Genomic DNA, 27896 nt, shown 5'->3' with positions numbered 1-27896 from the left:
GGTTACGCTACTGTACGTGTACGTGTGTACCAAATCACCTCTACTTATTTTTTTTACCTCTCTCTCTTTACATCTACAGGGTTGATCAAAATGAACATGTTCCCGTTACCTCTGAAATGCAAAGTTACGCTTACGGTGGTCAGCCAGAGGCTCCTCCTTACCAACAGCATGTCGTGGTAATTATGCTACATTTTGATCTTTTTTTAAACCCTTCATGAAAATGTTAATATAAAGCTGTGGATGGTCTTAAATAGTTTCGAATATGTTGGTCTATATATATTGAATGTTAAAGGGGGGGGGGGGGCACGAGGGACTACGAATTGTTTTTAATGAAAAAGAGAGAAACAATTCTGGAGAGCCATATCCTCCCCCAAAAAAAAAAAAAGAGAATCTACTCGCATTTACGTTTATATATCAATATCCTTCAATGTGGCAACGTAAACAGCCAAGGGTCATCCAGGCAGGAATTTCATATCAATTTCTAAGCGCCCTTTAAGGGATGTGGAATGAGCGTTTTGACAGTATTTTTTGTGGGACATGAGAACAAATCAGACATATCGAACTGCATTTTTAATACGAAGAAAGTCCTTCTGATATCAAATAATTTTAATTTTTTGAAATTCGCGATGCAACTCAAATTTTATGACAAATTATAAAAATTTGATATTTTTCAACAGATTGACAACATTCGCCTTGCTATAAACATTTAATTGCGTCATCTGTTGACGTAATGAAAAAAACAAACAGGCTCCCCAAAAATCAAAACAGAAGAAAAAAATAAAACATGATGCAGTCATGTCTACAGTAGAATTCATCTCGACCTTTGCAGGACTTTTACATTAAAAGCTATTAAACCAAGATAACACTCATTGAAACAGCTCAACTGATTAATTCGGATCTTCTCTGGTTGTGCACATGTGTCTGTTTTCATGTGCGATATCGCAATAAAGCTGGTATTATAGCTTCAGTTGGGTAACCGATTATAAAGGAAACGAAAGGAAACAATGGTATGTGTACCTTTGTTCACGAAATGAGACAATGGCCTGCTTTTTGTAAACCAGCATTCTTGAAAATGAGCAACATAATGATTGTTGACTTAACACGGTTTGGAAATAATTTCTTCATATTTTTGGTGTTATCTGTCGTTTACATATCCTTCCTAAAACACAAAAGTGCGACCCTCTTCAAACACCTAAATTAGCTAAAAATTTAGGACATGTTATCAAAACTATATTGTCTAGAACTTTAGAAGAGTACTTTTAATATTGGCCGGTTATTTTTCACACAGCGACGTTAACTAGTCGTCGCATTTACAGCATAGTGACCTATGTCAAAAAACAGTGTTTCTTGAAATTCAGTGTTTAAATATTAACCATGTGTAAAAATTGTTCCTACTCAGTCAGTTAATGCTTTTGATTAATAACATTAATCATATAGTTGACTGATGTTTAAAGATTATATCAATTATAAAATTGAATTAAATCAAACATATTAATTATTTAAATTTAACGGTTAAAGTTATATGCCGGTATGTCCTAGACTTATTTTGACAGTTATGACATAGGTCACCTTTGACATAGAGCTATTATTATTATTACACTTGTTATATTGTGTGCTAAGTTGAGTTTTGCAATAAAATGTTCACGACATAGTGGCATATCTCAGGTCCTATGGCATATCATAGGTCACTATGTCCTGGAATATGTGGTATTGACCAATATTTTGTAGGTTATTTTTTTCACAGTATTTAAATTGTGGAATAACATTAATTAAACAATTGCTTGTTGATCTCATCATGTGTACAATAAAAGCGAATGATTCATAGACTATGAATTTCAACGTAACTCATTTTGTGAAAAAATGCTCATAGGTCACTATGCCGTAAATGTGACGTAGTCATATCCCCATACTTTTAACGTAGGGCTATTTGTAGAGGTCACGCGTCAATGGAAAAGAGCACTGTGTATTGTGTATAGGAAAACGGACAGTAACTGCAGTATGACAAAAATGGTCCATCTACAGGGAAGATTGTACACATTTTCGCGCCAAAACAGGGTTAAATTACATTGACTAGTTACCAATATCATACGTCACTTCAAAAACTGACCTCCAGTCCAGAACGTTTGAAACGTGTGTCCGCATTTATTTGTCCTTGTTTCACGGTCATTGATTTTAGGAACAATAAAACGAAATCTGGCCATTGTATTGCCATAATGCGGATCCAATGACACATGTGATATAGCTAAGGGATCAAATCAAAACTCGACCGCCGGTTGCCCGCCGGTTCCGGGCGGTTCCGTCCGGTTCTAAAATATACACACTAATGAGGTCAGTCGTCACACCCTGGTTCATATGGCCGGTTGGTATCATCAAGTGAGTGAGTGGAGTGATTTCAAGTGGTTTCTTTTCAAATTTAGTACAATAGGAATAATCGATTTATCTTCTCGAAGTTCTTCTCAATCAATTAGCTACTTTTAGCATTTTATTTTGATAAAATATAGGCAGAGACTTGATCTATTTATTTCTAATTATTTTACCTCGTGACAGGTTAGATTAAAGTTTCATTTCCGAGGGGATAATCGCGATCTAGGAATTCTGCATGTTTTAAAACGCAAGGGTAATACATTTTTCATAAACTGTGTTTATAATCGAAAGAAAGAAAAAAAGAATCAAAGAAAAAAGAAAGAGAGAAAAAGGGGAAAGAGAGAAAAAAAGAAGAGAGAAAGGGAGCAAGAAGGGGAAGAGAGAGGGGGAGAGTAAGAGGGCGGATGGGGTAGAGGTGGGAAAGGGGTGAGAGTATGAGATGTGTCTCTCACATCACATGAGAGAGAGGGGAGTAAAAAACTTCACTAAGTTCGTAATATAGGCCATATTAGGCCGGTATATTGGGCCTACAATGATGTTGGCCATGCTCATTGAGGTGATGTGCAAGAAGAACTAATGATTTTGCAAGATGCATAAAATATATGCGAATCCCAACCGCGCCCTTCATCAGCACCAATGGAGATTAGCCATGGGGGCAGGGTGGCAAGTCAGTACCTTCCCCGCCCCTGCTCAGTCGACAGAAATGTTGTGACAAAATCTTCCTTTTGGTCTATTTTAGACCCAAAATCAACCCCATTTTGGGCTATCATTTTCTTCGGAAGGGGGGAGGTGTCTCAAATATACGGGAGGGGGGAGCGGGGTTATATATTTTTGGAAAGAAAAATGGGGGGGTTCATAAACATTTTGATGACCAAAAGGTAGGGAGTCATAAGATGACCACAGATAGTGTGTTTGTTTTATTCAAAAAGACTGATTTCAATACAATTTTAGGGTGTGTCGGTGGTGGGATCATAAAATTGTTGTTGCCGAAATAGGAGGAATCGCAATTTTATTGACGCTGACATTTTGTACATTTGGGACCCATATTCCGAAGAAAATGATATCCCCCATAGTATTAAAATGCCAAATTGCCGCGCGCTTCTTTCTCGGTAATGCCATTCTGTGAGTAGATTTGCGAGAGAACCCTTCTTCTTTTTTTTTTAATCTCCAACTTGAACACGAATTTCAAAAATGAGAGTATAATTCTATACTTTCTATTATATAATTCTATCCTTTCTATTATGTAAATCATAAAATAATATGAGTGCTAGATCAGCTCCTCTGATATAATACTCTTGAGCTGGGTCAAAATAGGCCTACCGGGACTAAATTAACCAAAAGTCAAAAGGCATATATGCAGCTTCCTTTGGCACGATGTCTTCTGGAGGCAGATTCGAACTAATGACTTTTCGTGAAATTGTCCTATAGTAGTATATAAATAATAATTGTCCATCACCAATACAGGCCTATGTGATTTTCAAAATAATAAATTCACAACTTCTAAATTACTTATAACCTGTAGAAATCATTGAAACACTGTTCTGAACTGAAATTAACTGATCTAAACAATGGTGATATATTCAAGTAATTTTAACCATAAACAAGAAATCATATCCAAAATTAATTTGCTTTTGTGACAAGCCAATAGATACACGACTAAGAAAAATCGATCACCGTGTAGTACTTTCAAGTATGCGCTATTGTGACCGTGAAATTTCAAGTATGCGCTATTGTGATCGCGAAATAAACATATCGACATTTTGTTAATCTCTCCGGTTATGTGCTTAACCGGCGGTTGTTACTCATGCATTCTTGAATATTCATATACCAATGACCTCTGCCAACCGGACGGAACCGCCCGGAACCGGCGGGCAACCGGCGGTCGAGTTTTGATTTGATCCCTAACGTTCGTTACCTTAGGCCAAGTAAAAAATAAAACATGTTTCACGTCTGGGTTTTCGAAAAAAAGGAAAAAGGAACAGGCCCTTTTTTATTTGTTGTTCTGAGAGTTACACCCCCTCCAATGATCACAAAACCTTCCTATAATGTAAGGCTATAGAAAGCATTCCAACTTCCTAGACATATTTTTTGAAGTTACAACTGAATTTCAAAAAATAAAAATATATTTGAGGAAATAAATTAAATTTTATACAAATTTTATGCATGGAATGCTTTAGATATGGCAGAAATTTTCAACATGCTACGAAATATAAGGGGGGGGGGGAAGCTCAAACGAATTAAAATCACAGAAATATTGCGCCCTATAGACGAATCCAACGAGCCAAGTCACATGTGGTCAGGATTTGGTCGGCCATCTTTGGGTCCCCGTAACACCAAAAATCCGCTTAAAAATCGATGTTACATTCTTTTGTGTTGTAAACTGTCATTATTCTTTTGTCTACTTGTAACACGGTTGATATAATGCAGTTTAAAATGCCCTCCAAGGCCGCATTATTTCACATTTTAGGTGAAATTGAGTCGACGGGAACCAAAACTTTGGCAGCCATTGAGGTATAGGACTGCGTGAAATTGGATTCGTCTATAGACGAATCCAACGAGCCAAGTCATGGTCAGGATTTGGTCGGCCATCTTTGGTTTCCCGCTAGCACCAACCTGGGGTATTGAGCTCCCGATTGTGCAAATAAAAGCCGCCTATTAGCGTTGTTGCGGCTCCCGTATGCATATGCACCGTAGATTTTGATGAATAGACTGACGGTTAAAAGTCAATCAGCTGTATAATTTGAAGTACTCAACCTGCGTGACACACCACGAAGAGCGTGCTGATATAAATCAATAAATCCCACTTGAAATCGAATCCAAAGTCTATACGCCGTAGAAGTGACGTAGTTAATCGGATTAACTACCATAGCAATAGATGAATACAATTTTGGCAATATCGCCCCGCACTACAACGTTCATGCGGTACCGATGCATTGAACCATAGATGTCAAAGAAATGCTAATCACTTGCACCTGTAAGATTAGTCTCTTTGAAAAGAGCGGTATTGTATTCAATCTATTATTTGATTGAAGACAGGTGATGAGTGCAACCTGCTGCAGTGCAGCGCGGTATATTCAAAAATTGTATTCATCTATTGCTATGGTAGTTAATCAGATTATGACGTCACTTCTACAGCGTATACGCATAACAATGAGAGGGTTTGTGCATCGATGCATATATGTGACCCGTTACAGCGAAAGGTACCTTATGTCGGCTGCTACAAGTGTCTCTTTTTCCCCAATGTTGGCAGAAAATATTAAACAATAATGACAATCTGAAGTGGCGGTCATTTCAAATCATTTACAAGTCAACGAGGTTCAGGAATGTACTCTCATTGTTAGTGGGTGGTACATACCTATACAAATACAATACAATGCTTTTGTAACCCACCACTCATGCCACTTGAACAGGGATTAGCCATATCAAATAAAGACTAGAGCTGTATAACAAACAGTTCTATAGACAGGTACAAGCTTATTATCCTCTACAACAATAGGATTAATGATTGGTTTAGAATGCATTTGTTACTAGCAAAATAAGGCATATGTAGCTCCCGACTTAAGGTACCTTTTGCTGTAACGGGTCACATATAATAGTAGGTTTAATATTTCAAAGCCTCTTCAATGAGGGCGGTGACTTGCGATTAACAAGCTCTCCATGCATGGTCATCGCGGAGCAGAAGGCCTGGGAAGATTTTGAATATAGGGAGAGGTGGGGGGAGGGGGCAATTGTTTTGAGCCTGTTCCGAGACGCGACATGCTGAAGGGGGTGGGTGCGGGAGGGCGAGTTTTGAAATGCATACATGTTAACCTAAAATCAATTACATTATAAATTATACTAAAATTATGAATTTGACCTTAAAATACAATACAATACCAAAAAAAATTGAATACCTTCAAATTATGAATTTTACCTTGAAATTGTGAATTTGGTCTTAAAATTATGAACTTTACCCTTAAATTATGAATTTTACCCTAGATTAATGGGAAGGGGCCTAGGGTACTTGGCCCCACCAAAATTATTGCCTCAACCTCCCCCCCGATTCCGGGGCCACTGCGGAGTTGATTTGATTATATATGTAGGTTCTTGTCCTGGCAAAATAAATTCTATACCTCTCTCCTCAAATATTTCCGGCAAAGGGTGGCTTTATCCTTATCTCACCCTACCCTCTCTCAGGCTGGAGGTAGCGGCGGCGCCATAAATTTCTCTTTCGGGGATAGGGGCAAAGTGAATTTAAACAATGGCGGGCGAGTATTTTTTCGGGGCATGGGGAGGGGCTAAATCAACAAATTTTCTCCCATGTCACCCCCCCCCCCGCGGCGCCACCTGTATGTGTTTGTTTAAATGAGGTATTTTTTAATCTCAATTTCTATTGTACTAAATAAAAACCGAAGGGGTGATATAGGGCTGATTATACTGGCCTTTGAAGTGGTCAGGCGCCCTCTCTATTTCTCTCATCATAATGCTCTCTCTCCCTTTCTTCTCTCTCCTACATACGACCCCAATCAACCCACCCTGTCTCTCTCATTCCCTCTCACCTCCACTCTCTCCTCTCCTGGGAGCGAACTTACAAGTAGGCCTACGTCTCGTGTGGACACACTCGCAAGTTACTTTCGAAATTAAACGAACATGTAAACACACCCACTTCTATAGGATTAGGTGAATGACCGCTAAGGTACCTCCTTTGTTAGTATGCTAATTCTCCTTTGTTAGTTACCGTACGTTTGACTGTTCTGGATAAAGGATATGACCGGAACCATGACTACTCGGTACCTTCATTGTTATGTATCACGGGTACCATGGCTACTAGGTACCTCCTTTGTTAACATGCTAATTCTCCTTTGTTAGATACCGTACATTTGATTGTTCTGGATAAAGGATGACCGGAACCATGGCTACTCCGTGCCTTCATTGTTATGTATCACGGGTACCATGGCTACTAGGTACGTCCTTTGTTAATATGCTAATTCTCCTTTGTTAGATACCGTACATTTGATTGTTCTGGATAAAGGATATGACCGGAACCATGACTACTCCGTGCCTTCATTGTTAGTTTCCGTAAAGGATTAGAGAGCGCTTGTTATGCTAATTCTCTTCATTGTTTGTTACGGAACAGGTTACTCACCTTAGGTAAAGGTTTAAACTCAGTCGCTACGCTATCGCGACGATTGATTGACTTTTATTGAATAAAATCGCTGTTCCAAAGGCGACTGGGTGTAAACCTTTACCTAAGGTGTCTAACCTGTACGGTAAAACAATGAAGAGAATTAGCATAACACTGAGCGGGCTTGCGCAGCTGAGCAGTCTCTCTAATCTCTTACGCAAATTAACCATATCAGTGGTGGGGTGGGGGAGGTGGGGAATGTTGGGGGGGGGGGAGGCAGTGGCTGCGACAGCCATTTTTCGGGGGTACAAGGGTGGGGAGGGGGCAAAGTGAATTTCATGGGGTGGGTAGAATCAACCCATTTTGCGCAAAAATGGAGCAAAAAGTCTTTTTTTTATCTCACTTTCTTGTTGTTTATTGTACCAAACGAAAACAAACGGGGTTATGTGAGTTGATTTATAATTTGGCTTCTTTAAACAAGATTTGCACATCAATTTATCTTTTTAAATAGAATTCAGCATGCTGCCAAATACTAATATATATAGGGCTTATTATACTGCCATTGGAAGTGGTCAGGCGCCCTCTCTCTCTCCTCTCTCCTCTCTCCATGCGAGTATTAGGGGGGGGGGACTTTGGGGGCGCCAGCCCCCCGGGGTCAAGGTAGGGGGCGGCCAAAAAGAAGGGGCGGCGGAAGAAGAAGGGGCAGCAAAAGGAAGGAGGGGCGGCAAAAAGAATTAGTAAAGAAAAAAGGGCGAAAAAATTGGAAATAACATAAAAAACTTGGAAAAAATGGTACTATACATTTGTTTTAGGGCGCTAACGCTAAAACCTTTTTTTTTTTTCTTTTTTGCTCTTCACTTTTTCAAACCACCTTTTCGTGCTGTTGAGGAAGGGGCGCCAAAATTTAATTTTCTTCAGCTCCCCGGGGTAGGGGCGGCCACGGTACGCCACTGATCTCTCTCTCTCTCATGATAATAATAATTATTATTATCACTATTTGAACCAACTCGATATTATGAGTTCAGTTAACAAAACTTGAAAGGTATTTTAGTGAAAGTGGTGCCGCAATTGGGAACTTGATCCAATTTTCCCCTTCCCCTCTTCACCTGTCCCTCATCTCCCGGTCCCTTTCTCACCCCACCCTCCCTTTCTTCTCTCTCCACACACAATTCCATTAAATACACATACACACCCTCTTTCCCTCTAGGCGGGGGCGGGGCTGACCGATTTTGATTGAAGTTACCAACTACAATGGCAGAGTCCGCTTCCCTCCTGTAACATTAATTCTTCCTCCTCTCCCAGTCCATCCCCTTTTCTTATCTGCTCTCTCTCCCTTTCTTCTCTCTCCCACATATGGCCCCAATCCACCCACCCCGTCTCTCTCATTCCCTCTCACCTCCACTCGCTCCTCTCCCGGGAGTGAACTTACAAGTAGGCCTACGTCTCGTGTGGACACACTCGCAAGTTACTTTCGAAATTAATCGAATATGTAAACACACCCACTTCTCTGGGATTAGGTGAATGACCGCTAAGGTACGTCTTTTGTTAGTATGCTAATTCTCCTTTGTTAGTTACCGTACGTTTGATTGTTCTGGATAAAGGATATGACCGGAACCATGACTACTCGGTACCTCATTGTTATGTATCACGGGTACCATGGCTACTAGGTACCTCCTTTGTTAACATGCTAATTCTCCTTTGTTAGATACCGTACATTTGATTGTTCTGGATAAAGGATGACCGGAACCATGGCTACTCCGTGCCTTCATTGTTATGTATCACGGGTACCATGGCTACTAGGTACGTCCTTTGTTAATATGCTAATTCTCCTTTGTTAGATACCGTACATTTGATTGTTCTGGATAAAGGATATGACCGGAACCATGACTACTCCGTGCCTTCATTGTTAGTTTCCGTAAAGGATTAGAGAGCGCAAGCCGCTTGTTATGCTAATTCTCTTCATTGTTTGTTACGGAACAGGTTACTCACCTTAGGTAAAGGTTTAAACTCAGTCGCTACGCTATCGCGACGATTGATTGACTTTTATTGAATAAATTCGCTGTTCCAAAGGCGACTGGGTGTAAACCTTTACCCAAGGTGTCTAACATGTACGGTAAAACAATGAAGAGAATTAGCATAACACTGAGCGGGCTTGCGCAGCTGAGCAGTCTCTCTAATCTCTTACGCAAATTAACCATATCAGTGGTGGGGCGGGGGAGGTGGGTAATATTGGGGGGGAGGCAGTGGCGGCAAAAATGGAGCAAAAAGTCTTTTTTTATCTCACTTTCTGGTTGTTTATTGTACCAAACGAAAACAAACGGGGTTATGTGAGTTGATTTATAATTTGGCTTCTTTAAACAAGATTTGCACATCAATTTATCTTTTAAATAGAATTCAGCATGCTGCCAAATACTGATATATAGGGCTTATTATACTGCCATTGGAAGTGGTCAGGCGCCCCTCTCTCTCTCCTCCTCTCCATGCGAGTATTGGGGGGGGGGGGGGCTTTGGGGGGTCAAGGTAGGGGGCGGCCAAAAAGAAGGGGCGGCGGAAGAAGGGGCGGCAAAAGGAAGAAGGGGCGGCAAAAAGAATTAGTAAATTGTTGCTCTTCACTTTTTCAAACAACCTTTTCGGCCTGTTGAGGAAGGGGCGCCAAAATTTAATTTTCTTCAGCTCCCCGGGGTAGGGGCAGCCACGGTACGCCACTGATCTCTCTCTCTCTCATGATAATAATAACTATTTGGGCCCCCGCCCCCTAGTGCAAGGAAAAATGAGGAAAAAGGAGGGAGAAAGAGGAAAAAGAGAGGAGAGAGAGAGAGGGGGGGGAGAGGAGGGACAGAGAGATGGGGAATCCATACGATATGCAATACCATACGATTATTATCAATAAGCCTAGCAAAAGTGTCTATTTGCCCCCCCCCAGTGCAGGGAAATTTGGTGGATTTGGGCCCCCGCAACATACAGGCTTGCCCCCCTGGAAAAAATCACAGCTACGCCGCTATGTCTCCCCGTCAGTCCACTAAAAGACCGTCAGTCAGAACCACCGTCAGTCAGAACCACCGTCAGTCAGAATTGTTTAGGGTTTGGGTTAGATTTTTTTTTAAAATTCGGATTGACAGTGGTTCGGACTGACGGTGTTTCTGTTTGACGGGGTGTAGGCCTACCCAACAAATTAAACTTTGAGGAACCTATGAGAATGATGCGGACATGTGTGGAGATGAGATGAGAGGAGAGGAAAGGCGAAGAAAAGAGATCGAGGACAGCTGAGGAGGACAGGATAGGAGCAGGGCGATTATTTTTCGTACATCATAATTAGGCCTATATATTTGTAACGCATGTGGTAAAATCAGTTGATTTTTCAGACAATTTAATTTAATTTTTTCAGGCTGAGTTTGCTTTAAATATTTCGTGTTTGATTATGAAAAACGGAACAAATTTTCAAATATGTAGGCCCTATGATGTATGAAAAAAATCGCGAGCGGAGCAGGGAAAGGCCCGGCCGGGAGACGACAGGAGGCAGAAAGTGGAAGGAAAGAAAGTTATCAGATTGGGTGTTCCCAATTTCATCACTATCACCAAAATACCCTATTTTATAAAAACTCGCCCCGAATCCAACATTTACAAAATTATTATGGGCAATGAGGACGCTAGACCAATTCAAACATCGGTGTTTATCAAACCTTGAAACCTAACAGATATAATGGACAGCACCCACCCAGCTCTTTAATTGATGTATGAGGCACAACTTTCAGGGTCGCATTAAAGACTTCACGGTAGGATTTATTGATTGATATCAGCCTGAATTCGTGGTGCGTCACGCACGTGGAGCTACTTTAAATTTTACGGCTGATTGACTTTTAACCGTAAGTCTATTCATCAAAATCTACGGTGCATATGCATACGGGAGCCGCAACAACGCTATTAACATCTGGAGAAGATGCAAAGACGAGGAGGGTTAATATAATAATATATACAATAGAGGTAATCCTGTCGCATCTATTCATACATATAGTCCTTTTGTTCATCCATTTGTACATCTATGAATACATGCGACGGGATTACCTGCGGAATTATCTCTATAGTATTATTCTATTAACCCTCCTCGACCTTATCTAGGTGTAAGGCGGCTTTTATTTGCACAACTGTTGGAACTGTATTGTGTTGTAAACTTAAATCAATCTTTTGTCTACCTGTGTTTTCGCGGAAGGTGTAAAACGGGTGATGGAATGCAGTTTAAAAGTTCCACCAAGGCCGAATCATTTCACATTTTGGATGCATTGTAGCCGGCGGGGACCCAACTAAAGGCTGCTAGTCAGGTGTAGGGATGCGTGTATTTGGATTCCTCTATAGACGAATCCAACGAGCCAAGTCATGGTCAGGATTTGGTCGGCCATCATTGGTTTCCCGCTAGCACCAACCTGGGATATTGAGCGCCCGATTGTGCAAATAAAAGCCGCCTAACACCTGGAGAAGATGCAAAGACGAGGAGGGTTAATAGAATAATATATACAATAGAGGCAATCCTGTCGCATCTGTTCATACATAGTCCTTTTGTTCATCCATTTGTACATCTATGAATACATGCGACAGGATTACCTGCGGAATTATCTCTATTGTATTAATCTATTAACCCTCCTCGACCTTATCTAGGTGTAAGGCGGTTTTTATTTGCACAACTGTTGGAACTGTATTGTGTTGTAACTTAAATCAATCTTTTGTCTACCTGGGTTTTCGCGGAAGGTGTAAAACGGGTGATGGAATGCAGTTTAAAATTTCCGCCAAGGCCGAATCATTTAACATTTTGGATGCATTGTAGCCGACGGGGACCCAACTAAAGGCTGCTAGTCAGGTGTAGGGATGCGTGTATTTGGATTCGTCTATAGACCACTTGCCATATGACGTCATTGCCCGGCAGTATGCGCGCGCATTATGGCAATTTCCATTGTTCTTTGCCCTGCAGTGTGCGTACGCATCGTAGTCTGCTAAGGGCACGTGCATTTTAAATCGCCCGCCACATTTCATATAGTACAGGAAAGCCATTGAACAGTGTAGCGGCTCGTTCGACCATATCGACAGATGAGTCCCTCGCCTTTGTTGATAAACAGTGATGTCAAGTGGTATCGCCTCTGAAATAGAGTCAGACTGAAAAACAAAACCACGTCCTAAAGAGGGTTTGATATTCGAGGCTGATATTTTTGTTTTTATTGTGACCAAATTAGCATAGAAATGCCACTAAAGAGCGTCTGCAAAATATTCAACGGACCCTTCAGCAGTCACCGACCCCATCCACGCAGTTAAATGGTTTGAAAGATATCCAACCAATCACCAAATTGTGGATACGCGTCTGTTTTGGGCCCCGTTTTTAGCACTATGGAAATCTGAAGAGCGGGTACCCCTAAGACGAGAATCTGAAAGCAACAATCCCCTATAATGAATATATAACATTTTTCGTGTTTGTGTTTTGTTTTGTATTGTTTTGTTTTGTTTTGTTTTGTTTTGTTTTGTTTTGTTTTGTGTTGTTTTGTTTTGTTTTGTTTTGTTTTGTTTTGTTTTGTTTGATTGGTTGGGGTTTTTTTAACCCCCTTACTCAGACACCATTTGTATCTAAACTTCTTTTAAATATTGAGGCATTCAAGTTTTTTTAAATGTTCTTGTTATATTGGTTATCAAATTTGAAAAAGGTTCAGAAAATCTATTGGCCTACGGTATACATTTGTGGAAATGCCGGAACTTCAAGTTTATTTACCCTCCAAAGCGAATCTATTATACATGTTATAAGAGTAACCACTTCATGGCCATTGTCCAGTAGCTCCAGTTTAATTCATTCCCTCATTTCAAATCTTTAGTTTTGGTTTCTCTTTTGTTCAGAAACCAAAAATCAAGGGATTAAAAAGAAGAGCTGATCTGGTCTGCAATTATAACACTATTATGCTGGGAGGACACAGTATAGGGTATATAACAATAGTCATTAGGTTATTAGAGATCATATAATGGCCTTCCATCGATTCTGGTACATGGGATTAAGGACATGAATCGATTTTGTTTATAGCACCTATACAATTACAATAGTGGCCCCTTTTGTAATGTCGAATGCAAATATTTCGATGGTCTATATTTTTTCACAGGTGAATTAGCCTAGGCTTATTCGGTTTTGTAAACCACGTCTTTCAATGTAGATTACCATGCTCGATTTCTCTCCTCGTGAATATTGCACTGCGAAATTTAAACATTTCTTTTGTATACTTAGAGTAGGTAACTTCAAATCAAATAATTTTACGATTCACACCACTTATAATAAACTAAAACCAAAACCGAAACTGACTGACACAAATGTTCGGTTTTAAACGAAAGGTAGAAACAATGAGTTCGATATCTTATGATTCAAGTGGTTAGGCAGGACAACCACGTGACCAAAACCAAAACCAAAACTAAAACTAAACATTTGAAATGAGGCATTGTTCAGCATGTTTAGAGCGCCTACGAGTTTTCAATTACGTTTCTGGTAGGGAGAGAGGAAGTCAGCCGATCGTTTATCATGTATCAATCTTGTGGCTTGTTCCCTTACATGAATAACACTGACCTAAAAAAATATCGCTGAACTGTCATTGTAAAACAATGTTGGCAAACATTTTTGCAAAATAATTTGTTAGCACATTTTGTCAAAACGTTTTGGACACTTCATAATACATGGGTTTAGAATTCCACTTCTCTACACTAGTGGAACCAATGTTTTCTGTAAGCCTGAAATGATAAAAAAATGATTGGAGTGGTTCCATATTTTTCTAGTACAGTGGGGTCAAAACTTATAAGTAGTCTCATCATGCTGTAATATACTCGTATATATCTCATCACAGGGAATCAAAAGTCAATTGTCATAATTATTTCTGCGGTTAGTTCAGTAGTTATAAGGTCGAATAGATCAACTGTCAAAAAATCGATACACAGAGGTAAAAATTAAAAAATTAAATCGAAACAAATCTCAAATAGCTCCCCTTAACATAAAAAATCTCAAACATAGGCTTTAAGACCCATTCAGTGATCCCAGCGCAAGTGTAAAAAAATTAAAATTGTTTATAAATTGCTTAAAAGTGAAGGATAAGTCATTCAAATTGTCATTTGGTATTTTTGAAATAACAAATTTGGCAAAAAACAAAGAAAACAGCAGTATACTGACGAAGTTAGTAGCTAATATAGATACTGTCAGTATCTAAATTACATATTCGTGTAAAATGTCTTATTTTGTCTTAAAACACTGCTTTCGGCTGAACCACTCGCAGGCTATGATTGATAGCACATCTATGACAATGACAAAGGTACCAAAATCTGAATTTTGATGATTTTTACGATCGTCGGAATGAGCAAATCACTTAATGGGCCTTTAAGTCACAGTTTTAGTGCCATTTTGTATTGTCAGAGTTCATGCAGCCAAAGTCCAATAGAAATTTGTACAAGAATAACATTTGACCCATGATTTCATCAGATTCTGCACTGAATATATTTCTGAGATAAATTATTTTTCTATTGGGTTTGCCGAGAGGAATAATTTAAGACAAATTTCGATAAATCGGTGCGTTTAGAATATTTAGCTTCTGTGCATGAGATATTAGACATTTGACCTTATTTACTCTATAACTCCTGGAATAAACACCCAACTACAATATGACGATTGACTTTTTTTTATTCCTAGGAAAGAACATGTTAGAACAGGTATTATCTCTTTTGTTACACATGTTTTTCTCCCACCAGGGAAATAAAATGAAATATCAATCAATTTTATTTCATCCATTCATATACAACAATATAATTACTTATATAATATTTAATGGCTTTGAGTGAGATACAAGAATATATTTTTCTATCGAGTGCAATATATTCTTGTTTCACACGAAAATAAGCCATTCAATATTATTATTATTATTCATATCAGGCTTTTGTTATACGGTTAAATGAAAACTTACCTTTTGACCTTCTTGTTTTTTGCTCTTTACTCACCAAAGACAATTTCGAAATAATTATATATATGTGTATTTGCAGGCCTAGATGTGGATTATATTTCCTAAGGTTATGATCATCCAGAATTGCCGCGAATTAAGTTTGTGATTTTACTTGTTTATACGGTACGAAATCTCCTGTGAGCCGTTACGGTGTACGTGTCTCAGTGTATTGTTGTGCTGTTGTATCATGACGCGTGTTGGTGCTGTCACCATGGTAACTCGCGGCGCGTACAAGATACGCGTACAATATTTAAAAAATATTGTATTGCATCCGGGTGTTTTGCAAATATTGTACAATATGCAGTTTTATTGTATCGCTCAAAGCCTGATATAAATAATAATATACAATGAGTTACAATAAGGATGTATTTTATATACAACTACATTTCGCGGTTCTCGGGTTGGGTGGTTCTCGTAATAGGCCTCTATAATTACCTATTGGTCCGATGAGATGCACCTGTTAGTCACATGCACTATTAATGCTTTCCGATGCCCGCACTGCGCCCGCCGCGTCGGTACTCGTCGCACACTCCCGTTGATACTCCGTGATAGCGCTATGCGGGCACGCGATAGCTTCTCGCGCACGCGATAGCGCGCGGACAGACGGACAAACTCTCTATAATTAGTATTATGATAATATAATTGAAAAAGCAACCATTTTTATGAAAAACGTCAACGAGAGAGAGAGCGTGGGGTGCGATGCCCTCGGCCTAAAGTTACAACATACAACATACAACTTACACTAAAAATCGTGCACTGAGTGCCTGTGGACAAATAGTGAAAACAAACAGATAATGGCCAAAATGCTGTCCATGCACTGGGCACACAATTTGGAGTGGAATGATACATAATGGTAAACTGAATAATGTACCAAAAATTAGGGTGCTGACAATAAAAGGTGACATGATAGCAAAATATGAGAGACCAAGTAGGTCGTTAGGAAGGAGACAATGATAAAATTGATACATAAAAATCACAAGTTGGAGAATGTACAAATCATGTATTTTTAATGTTTTAAAGGTTGGTAACCTGATTGACAATCTTATCCCCCACTTTACCTCATCAAAATGCTGATTTTGGTATCAGATGAAAGCTCATATTTTCCTCATAAACATCTTGAAATTTGGCGTTCCAAATCGGTATATTTCAAAAGAAATCATCAAAAAACTGCCGAATTAGTCTGATTAGTATGAGAAAAATAAGGTCTTTCACTTGAAATCAATATATTACATGATCATGATGATCATCATTAATAAAAACAACGTAGACTACCAATATCACGCTGTATAAATATTGGTCATTCCATTAGGAATTAGTCACATTTACAAAAAACATTTACATGTTCTTTTTGCATGAGTGCTTGAAAGGAATGACATTTTATTGATTTTCCAAATATATCAGGTCACCATCCTTTATTCATAACCTCATTAATAAACGCGATGCGTGCGATCCAATTACATTTAGTTATTTGTGAAAACGCGAACGCAAATCGAGGTCATTAATATCTCACAATTGACCGCAAAATGCGTACTTGTTCCAATGTCGCACACAATTGACCGGCGTTTGCGTGTTGTTGTGCGTCGAACAAACTGCGCGCGCGCTGGCTGCCGTATTTGGATTGCGCGCTTCCATATTTGGACAGATTGTGATACGCGCTTTTGTTATTGGTCGTCCTGTTTTAGCCTGATCGATTTTTGGAAAGGAAGATATAAAATCATCTATTTTTATAAACTTTTGAGCAAAATTTTGTGTTATTTTGTAAGGTGAAGAGATTACAGTGACGGTTATGAATGAGGTTAATAACTTTGCATCGGTAATTTGTCGGGCATTGTGAAAAATCTAAACATTTTGCTTTGGACCTCGGAATATCCCTCGGGGCTGCGCCCCTCGGGATATTCCTCGGTTCCAAAGGCAAAATGTTTAGATTTTTCACAATGCCCGACAAATTACCGATGCAAAGTTATTAACCTCTAAATAGTGCTCAGCACTATGTCGAGTCGTGTGATTTCGGTGTTAAAAGCAAACTTTCACTTGATTTTGTCTCTTATGGGGGTAAATAATGGGAAAAAAGATGTTTCCATTTTTTTATTTCGTGGGAAGTGGTAAAATCCAAGATGGCCGCCAAAATCCTATAAAACTGACTGACACATGCAAAAAAAGCTATATATCGCTCTCAAAATATACTAAAAATGTAAATTTCAAACACTGGAACTATGTAGCCTTGTGTCAGACACTCAAAGAAAGATTTAATATTTCGGGGTAAGTGGTAAAATCCAAGATGGCCGCCAAAATACTATCTGACTGACACATGCAAAAAAAGCTATATATCGCTCTCAAAATATGCTAAAAATGTAAATTTCAAACACTGGAACTATGTAGCCTTGTGTCAGACACTCAAAGAAAGATTCGGGGTAAGTGATAAAATCCAAGATGGCCGCCAAAATCCTATAAAACTGACTGACACATGCAAAAAAAGCTATATATCGCTCTCAAAATATGCTAAAACGTAAATTTCAAACACTGGAACTATGTAGCCTTGTGTCAGACACTCAAAGAAAGATTTAATATTTCAGGGTAAGTGGTAAAATCCAAGATGGCCGCCAAAATCTTGTAAAACTGACTGACACATGCAAAAAAAAGCCACATACCTCTCTCAAAGTATGCTCAAAATCTAAATTTCAAACACTGGAACTAGCATTATGTCATGCACTCAAAGATAACTTTAATATTCTAGAATTATGATTAGTATTCAATATGGCGACCAATATGGCTGCTTATATACTGCTTAAATGTATATAAATGCATGAGTTTGTTTTTATGATCACGTTTCCAAGTGTATAATTATGTCTTTGAACCAAAAGCACAATGTTTTACATAACCAGACCCCTTGCCAGGTCCAAGATGGACGGCATATCAGATACAGTACCTACTCATGGCACTAGCGCATGGTTATACACCACTAATAGGCCTGGGCGATGCATGGAAATGATGAACTATTTGTTTACGTGGCATCTGAAAAGACTGTTTAAGGGGGTACTACACCTATTGATTTTTTTTTTTTTTTTTTTTCATTTTGTGAAGAAATTACAAAAAAAGATTGGACAAAGTGGTATGCAAAATGAAGGGGCAAATCTTCTCGTTTTATTGGTGGCATCGGTATCAATGTAGCTTACATGCTTTTGAAGATAGAAGCCAAAAGGAGGTACATCACTGATGATTTAAATTCACTTCATTTTGGAAAGCTTACTATCAACGGATTTCGTTAAAATTTTGGATATGTGTTGCTAACAGGGAAATAATGTTGATATGTAAAATGGGAATAAGTGGTCGCTGATTTCTTTTATGACTTCATGAACTTGGTGCTCCACAACTATCAAAAACGAACCGGTTAAAATGCTTCTATTTTCAATGTCGAGCTATATTTTGTATTTTGAACTTGCAACACTATGTCACTGAAACTTAATTAAGCCATAGGTAACAGGTTACCACAACCACACTACAGCAATGTTGAAAAAGATTGTATTTTTGTCACCTATACCACCATATTAGGTAGTTTTCCGCAAGCTTCATTTTTGTGATTTTGGTAACTATTTTATATTTATTTGCCCAATCCAACTCAACTAGGCAATCTAAATTGTACTCACCATTTACATCCCAAGGTATTTTAGTATATCCACCTCACACATTTCCATTATATATTCAGTAACAGACAAAATATCAAAATTGATGCCTCATTATTACATGTATAATATCACAGACTATCACATGTATTCAAAATTGATGCCTGAATTTGACCTGAACCAATTGACCTATAACCTGACCTTTGATGACCTTATAGCCTTTTTTAATCTCTTTTCCTAACAACATATTATAGAAGATACATACATGGTGTAGTATTAAATTGTCTATGTGGAAGAGATTATTTAGGCCTATTTAATTTATTCAGTGTTATAATCAGTGAGTATATTTCTATAGATAGTATAACAAAGGATTTAATGTATTCTATTCATGTATTCTACTTGGACATGTTCAATAGAATAAATTATGGTTTGTTATGAAACACACATCTCAGTTACCAGGATACAGTAAACAAAAAAAAAAATATATAGGGCTAAAATGATTTTCTAAAATGGTTTAAAACCACTTTGTATGTAGAGATATTTTATAAGTTCAGGACATGAGATGATGAACATATTTATATACTTTATCAATTTGCAACAAAAAAAAGAAGATGGGTACTGATGAAAATCAGGGTATTAAATCGCCTTAAAATCACTGTAATTGACCAAGTTATATTGCCAGAAAAGTACATTTTGGGTTTTGATGCTTCGAAATGGTATATTTTTCTCATTATATGACACCTTTTTGCATATATTCGCCCTATCTAATTAATTGTATCTTTCAGCTTCGAGGGCGCAATGTCTTTTTGTTTGCGGTTCAGTGCATTTAAACAAGAAGTCTCATTTCAACCTATGTTGAGTTTTTGATCATTTTTGATCATTAAATCATCTAGTTTCACCTGATATTGACTATAACTTTATATTAACTGTGAGAGTTCTAAATTTGAGAAAATTTCACCCAAAATCAGCCATTTTCCCATTAACAACAGTGTAATGGGTTTAGGGGTTTAGACTGCGTTATCCTAGATTCACGTCCCTTATCGGGGGTTAGGGCACCTTATCTGGGGTTTAGACTGCATTATCCTAGATCCACGTTCCTGATCTGGGGTTAGGGCACCTTATCTGGAGTTTAGACTGCATTGTCCTGACTGATTCAGGTCCCTTATCTGGGGTTAGGGCACCTTATCTTGGTTTAGATGCCTTCTGGGATTTAGGCTGCCTTATATGGGGTTTGTGTTTCTTATCTAGGGTGTGAGGTGCCGTATTTGGGTTTTTTAAACTGCCTTATCTGGAGCTTACGTCCCTTATCTGGGGTTTAGATGCCTTATCTGGGGTCTAGACTATGTTATCCCCAGTTAACATCCCTTATCAGGTGCTAAGGCAGTTTATTTGGGGTTTAGACTGCATTATCCTATATTTACCTCTCTTATCTGTGGTTAAGGTGCCTTTAAGGAGTTTAGACTGCCTTATCTGGGGGTTTACGTCCCTTATCTGGGGTTAAGGCGCCTTATCTGTGTTTAGGTGCCTAAAGAATGGATCTGGGATTTAGACTGCCTTATCTATGGTTTACATCCTTTTTTGGTGGGTTTAAATCCCTTATGGTTTACATCTCTTATTTGGAGCCATATGGGGTTTAAATGCATTATCTGGGGTTTAGACTGTGTTATCCTAGGTTAACGTCCCTCATCTGAAGTTAAGGCGCCTTATGTGGGATTTAGATGCCTTATGTGGGATTTAGATGCCTTATCTGGTGTTTACGTTCCTTACCTGGGGTTTAAACTGCCTTATATCTGGTGTTTACGTCTCTTATCTGGGGTTTACGTCTCTTATCTGGGGTTAAGGCGCCCTATCCTGGGGTTTAGGTGCCTTATCTGGGGTCTATGACCCTTATCGGGGGTTAACGATCCTTATCTAGAGTTAAGGCACCTTACGTGGGGTATAGATGCCTTATCTGTGGTTTATGTTCCTTATTTAGGGTTAAGGCACCTTATTTGAGGTTTGGACTGCTTTATCTGGAATCTATGTCTCTTAATCTGGGGTTACGGCGCCTTATCTGGGGTTTAGATACATTATCTGGGGTTTAGACTGCGTTATGCTAAGGTTAAGGTATCTTAGCCCCAGGTAAACCCCGGATAAGGCCGTATAAACCACTGATAAGATAATATATAGGCTAAATTCTGCATTTTAGTGGTGGTTATTTTTAAATTTTGGGATTTAAGGTCCTGTGCTGTTTTAGATTATACCAATGGATTTCTAGACCCTGTAAACATGGATATAGACACCAGCATCATACTTCTAGGACTTTCTGCACCCGAGATATAGCCAAATTAATTTTCACTGACGGCCATTTTGAAATTTTGGCAGCCATCTTGGAATGATAGGTCAAAGGCTGTTGTAAATGACTCTATTGGATTCCTTGACCCTGAAAACATGGGTATACACATCAGAATCGTGCTGCTGGGTGCTTCTCTGACCAAGTTATGGTGATTTTAAGGGATTTTGGCGGCCATTTTTAAAAACGCCCTCTGCCAAGAGTTCCCCACACTTTTCGATGGTGTAGACCCCTCTCATTTTATTCAACGTCCTCAAATCTATAAAGAAACACCTTCAAAATGTCTTGTACTCAACCCGAGAATGGGACTTCCATTCTGTACCCTGCTAAAGCGCAATTTATGAGTAAAATATGGCAAATTTTCAATCACGGCGGCCATCTTGGATTTTAGGCACTAAACGGTCTTTAAAAAAATGGAAACATGTTTTATTTCAATCTCTACCTTTCAATGTAATGAAATCAATTGAGAAATTGCTTTTGACAAAAAAATCGCACGACTTCCTCTTTGTTCAACATAGTGCTGTATTAAGTGATGAAAAAAGTGGGTTAGAATGTGCCAGCCACAGTGAGTTAGTGCAAGTCCTGACGAGCTTCTTTTGCAACAGGAGAACAGAGTCACGGCGATAATTATTATTATTAGGCCAGATAATTGCACAATAGTTTAAGTAAGGATAAACCAACGCATTATATAAGGTTGGTAAGGACTCAATTGGAAGAAATTGCTTAACTTTTCTGATGATGCCATTATATTTAGAGATGATATTACTGTATTACAGACGCGAGTGGTGTGGGAATTCCAACTTAAATTATCAGCAATTAGGATCCCTAAAAATGTTGTAGTATTTACTTGACCAAATTGTTTATTATCAATCTTAACTTTAATGTTAGACTATGCCATAGTCGAATTTTATTAAAAATATGTTATTATTAGTCATGATGAACCCATTTCGTTGAACTCAAAATTATACTGATGTTTATTAAAATTATAGTATTCAATAGTAAAATGGTCATAAAGAGTTAAAAATATCAGATGATTAGTGACAATAAAAGTAATTGAATGCAACATTATCTTGCATAATTATAATGGCTCACTTTAATACTGAACAATTCTGATTTTGGAATCTACCAGTTTATTGATAGCGAACCCCGAAAATTCGACTATGGACTTTGAATTGTAAGCAGAACTTTACCCCTGGACTTTGCTCTCTAAAAACACACTGTCAAGCATACTTGTTTATCAGTCCATTAACCACAAGTACGCGCTAGATGTTTGATGAGAGATTAACTTTCGCGTCAACACAAAAGCGCCGCAAATACCACAGACAGTTGTGTACGGTGTAGTTAATGGTAATGGCGCGGGCCCAGAAGATTTAAACCATAGCGAGATATGGGCGACCAATCACAAGGCAGATTCATTTAAAGATGCATTACATCATGGCCAATTTTAGTTAGGCCAGAAATTGGCCTAACTCTCCATAGAGTCCCGTGTTTAAAATCTTAACCGCAAGGCAAAGTCAGTAGTCTACTTGGGAAGCTAACAAAGAGAGGGAGTAGGGTGACTGAAAAGATCAGATGTGAAAATCTATCAATTGTGCACACATTAATTAAATCAGAGTTTTAAGCTTAAATACAATATCCAGAGTATGCACAATGGGCAAGTGGACTACAGGGTAGTCTACTTTAATGTCAATGTTGGGATTCCGACTATATGGTACAAATTATTTTAGTATCATCTGCAAATAGTATAAATTTAAGTGTCGAGGAGCAATTGGGCAAATCATTTATGTAAAAGAGGACAAATAAGGGACCCAGGATCGAACCCTGTGGAACTCCACAATGGATTGTAATAGTGGAGGAATGTTTCCCATTGAAGACAACAAATTGTCTATCCTTTTTAAAAATAGTTTTTGATCCACAAAATGGAATTTCTTCCAATGCCACAGTGATAAAGTTTTTGAAGGAGAATGGAATGGTCAAGGGTGTCAAAAGCCTTGCTTAAATCAAGGAAGATACCAACTGTGCATAGTTTTTTGTCAATTGCAGTGGTTATAGTGTCATACATGTTATTAATTGCCATGTAGGTGGAATAATTTTTGTGGAAGTCAAACTGGTTCGGACTAAGAATTTTGTGTTCAGATAATGAAGTCAAGGCCCGGGGGGCACTCACTAAAAATGGGTGACGGGGATGTGCGGCCACATTGACCCCCATTTTTCAACTACCTCTCACCCAATGACCCCCTTTTTTATTTTACTGAAATCCCTCTCACCCAATGACCCCCATTTTTGTTTTCCTGTCACCAAAAGACCCCCTTTTTTTCAAAAATTTTGGGGACATTTCTGATAATCTCTCACTAAATGATCCTGTTTTTTCAGTATTTTTCCTAAGATTTGTCAAAAATTTGAAAAATTTGATTTTTTTTCTTCAAATTATGATGAATTTTTGAATTTTTTTTATCAACTTTAATATCTTGACCCAAAATTTTTCCCAGTCTCAATGAAGTGCCCCCCCCCCCGGAGTCAAGGATCCGGTTATAAATGATCTTTTTGAGATAGATGGTAAGATAGAAATGGGACAATAATTGGTGAATTTATGTTTGTCACCAGATTTAAAAACCGGATTCACTTTGGCCGTTTTCAGTTTTGATTGAACAATACCTGTTGATAAGGAGCTGTTAAAAATATGTATGATCATGATGATGACACATCAGGAATTTCAGGGATAATCTGCTTTAAGAAGGTTTGAGCTGACGCACGCCATCAACGCCGCAGCTGGTGCTCGCCTTTAATAAATTAAATAAAAAACTTTCTTTATGTGTTGTGTTTATTTTATGATGATAGAATCAGCAGCCGAGTTCTGGATCATCATCAACGCATGCGCAAGGCAATTGGATTTGTACTCCACATGACCCTCCAAAGGACTACATGGCCATGGCAATATTGGTTACTATCTTCTGCTGTATACCATTCGGGATTGTTGGAATTGTACAGTCTAGTGGTGTACGTTTTGTTAATTTCTTTTAATACATTCACACTCTTCCGTTTGTTCGACAATCAGCTTGTTCCAAACGGTAATCATCTATTGAGCCAACGAATAAAAAATACACACAAGAAGTACGAAGGGGGGGGGTGTACTAAACAGGGTTTTCTTTAAGCATTTTGCTGAAGGGGTATTTTCAAATTTATTTCACCCTTTCAATTGTGAATTTTTCCTCTGAAGGAGTCAAAAACATTGCCCAAGGGGTATTTTTTATAATATTATTTTTGAAGACATTGTTAACAATATGTGTGTTTTTGGAGCTATAGGCGTAGATCCGGGGTGGGGGGGTGGCGGGGGGATGTGTTGGGGGAATCTCCCCAATATTTTCCCAGGGGATGGTCCATACAATCATCCCCCAATGTTGACGCCTGTATGTGGGATTCTGAGTAAATTAACCTCATATTTGGCCATTTTAGCCCCAAAAGTGCAAATTTTTGTGCGCTTCGCGCGAATTCATTCCACTTTTGCACCATATTTCAACAGTTCAGCTTCAAAATGGCATTTTTTTTGTACCATAAACTTATTCTTTCTCCAAAAGGTGCTGGATTCACTATAATTCAAGACATTTTTTCACCCCTCCCCCGAGTCAAAAAGAAATCTACGCCACTGTTTGGAGTAGTGGCGGCTCTAGAGCAGTCAGAAGGGGATGAGGGCAATTTTAGAAGAAAATAATAATATTTTAAAATGCCCCCTGAGAAGTAAGAAACTTTTGCAAAATGAAGACCTAATTGAAGCAATTTCGTGGATCATTTTGGCACTATTAATGTGTACAATTTTAGTTTAAAAAAGCCGAACATTTGTGAAATGAGCAGTCCATGGAGCCTTTCGTGGACGGCAAGTTTTCCCTAGTATGGTAGGCATATAAATTGTGTTAAACATAAAATTATTGGCATATGTCGAAAGCAGAAGTGAAAGTGGCCATTTGTTTATCAACTACGCAGGATGATGTCCCCCCCCTTAGAACTTGAAACATTTTGCAAAATGAAGACCTACTTGAAGCGATTTGGTGGACCATTTTGGCACTATACTGTGTAAAATTTCAGTTTGAACAGTTGAAAAGCCGAAAATTGTGAAATGACGGTCTATAAAGCCTTTCGTTGTCACGTTTTCCCCATTAGACCTATAAATTGAGTTAAACATAGGGCCTAAATTGGCAAATGTCGAAAGCAGAAGCGAAAATGGTCACTTGTTTATCCACTACGCATGGGAGTGTCTGAGGGGGATGTACCCCCTGAGAGGAAAAATTTTGCAAAATTAAAGTCCAATTGAAGACATATTTGGTGCATCATTTAAACAGAAAAAAGGACCCGAACCCAATTTGCAAGATTTCAAATTGACACTATACAATTTTAGAGACTCGCAATCACTAAAACATAAATGGATCGATATGCTGACAAAATTTGATGAGCCCTACATATCGGGAGTAGGTCCTAAATGCCAAAAGCCGAGAATAAATGCACAATATCGGGTGTTTCTCTATTCAAATCTTGCAATATCTGAACGCGTACGTTTTCAAATTTTGTACGCATTGGAATTTGGGACTATGGATTTGAAGGAGCCAAAAAAGTGCCTGAACGCGTAAATACGCGTGTTTTGTGCGTTAAAGTAAAACCTGGTACTAAACACCTCTAAGATGTTTTACCTGTCACAAAAAAAAAGAACGCGTGTGTTTACGCCTAAACGACCTAAGCTTATTAGATCCATCATTTGCGCTTATTTTAGTGATGCAATTTCTACCCTAGACTATGCCATAGTCGAATTTTGATTTAAATAAAAATATGTTATTATTAATCATGATGAACGCTAACTTAAGTTTATACTGATGTGTATTATAATTAATAGTACAATGGTCATAAAGAGTTTACAGTAAAAGTAAAGCATACTTATGTTATATGAATGCAACATATCTTGCACAATGCCTTACTTTAATACTGAACAATTGTGATTTGGGAATCTACCAGTTTATTCGCGAACGCCCGAGTCAAAATTCCGACTATGTACTTTGACTTTTAAGCAGAACTTTACCCCGGGACTTTAACCACAAGCACTAAGCATGGTGGTACAATACCCGCTAGATGTACGTTCATCCACCAACATTCGCGCCATCACAAAAGCGCCGCATTCCATAGATAGTTGTGTACAATGTATAGCTAATGGTGATGACACGTGCCCGGAGGATTTAAACAATAACGAGATCTGGGCGACCAATCACAAGTCAGATTCATTTAAAGATGCATTACATCATGGCCAATTTTAGTTAGGCCAGAAATTGGTCTAGCTTTACATAGAGTCCCGTGTTTAAAATGTTAACCGCAAGTCAAAGTAAGTAGTCCACTTGGGAAGCTAACAAACAGAGGGAGTACGGTGACTGAAAAGATCAGATGTGAAAATATATCAATTGCACACAAATTAATACAAATCAGAGTTGTATGCTTAAATGTAATAGCCAAAGTATGCAAAATGGGCAAGTGGACTACGGAGAAGTCTATGTGAACCCCAGCGATTTTATCAAACGCTCGCGATTTGAAATTGCGCACAATGATAATATGCGCGCACTGACGTTACTGCCCCCGCCAAGGCGAAAATGTTAAAGCTCAATCGATTTTTACTGTATACAATAAAACACAATTAATATATAAATTTCAATCAACGTAATCATGCTATCATTACTCTAGTCTCGTTGTTTTAATAATTATGTATTGATTTTGTCACTAATTAGTCACTAATTTATTGATTTATTTACTGATTTAAGCAATAACGTACTTATGCTTTGATATTCTTCTATTTATTTTATTTCCGCTGAAAATAGGCCAGGACGAGGCACAGACTGGGAGATTACGAGGAGGCAGAAAGAACATCACAAAGTGCAGGCTTTTGGAGTACAGCTGGGTTAATAGCCGGCCTTCTGGTGTGGCTTATTAATATAATCAGGATTATTGTTTTAGTTTCAGGCTAATAAAATTATGTATATAACAATCGTAGCCTAGCATCCCCTACTTTTTTTTGTAGCTGTTGTGTTGACAATGTAAAAAAAAGCAGCAGGTTTTAAAATATTCCCCACTTCTGCTCTGCACTTCTTGTAAAAGCCAGTAATTTAAGTTTAAGGGGTGGGTATGAACGTTTGGACAGTATTTATTTTGGGACGTTAGAGACATCAGACATATCGAATTGCATTCTGAATACGAAGAATGTCCTTCTGATATCAAATAATTTTGATTTTTTGAAATTCGCAATGTAATACACATTTTATGGCAAATGATTAAAATTGATATTTTTGATATTTAACGGTACTCGAAGTAAACTTTATAAATCTGATGATTTATACTTAAAGTGTATGTAGGTGGGATGAAAAGCCGACGATCAATTGAAAATTTTGACCTTTCGTATTGAAGATATGGATTTTTCCCCAAAACACCAAAAAAAATTAGGTCTTTTTGGGAAAAAA

At 38.3% G+C, this 27896-nt stretch overlaps 1 long non-coding RNA gene across 1 annotated transcript; it reads left to right on the top strand.

Moving 5' to 3' along the window:
* The first annotated feature begins 78 nt into the window (after window positions 1–78).
* LOC140139427 (uncharacterized) lies at window positions 79–27856 on the top strand. The gene is made up of 3 exons (XR_011857117.1): window positions 79–176; window positions 24253–24411; window positions 27261–27856. It is a non-coding gene; the product is annotated as an uncharacterized lncRNA (long non-coding RNA).
* The last annotated feature ends 40 nt before the right edge of the window (window positions 27857–27896 follow it).

The sequence above is a fragment of the Amphiura filiformis genome, chromosome 18, assembly GCF_039555335.1.
Source record: "Amphiura filiformis chromosome 18, Afil_fr2py, whole genome shotgun sequence".
NCBI classification, from domain to species: Eukaryota; Metazoa; Echinodermata; class Ophiuroidea; order Amphilepidida; family Amphiuridae; genus Amphiura; species Amphiura filiformis.
The sequence above is the reverse complement of the archived record's forward strand: the minus strand, read 5'-3'. Positions and strand labels throughout refer to the sequence as shown.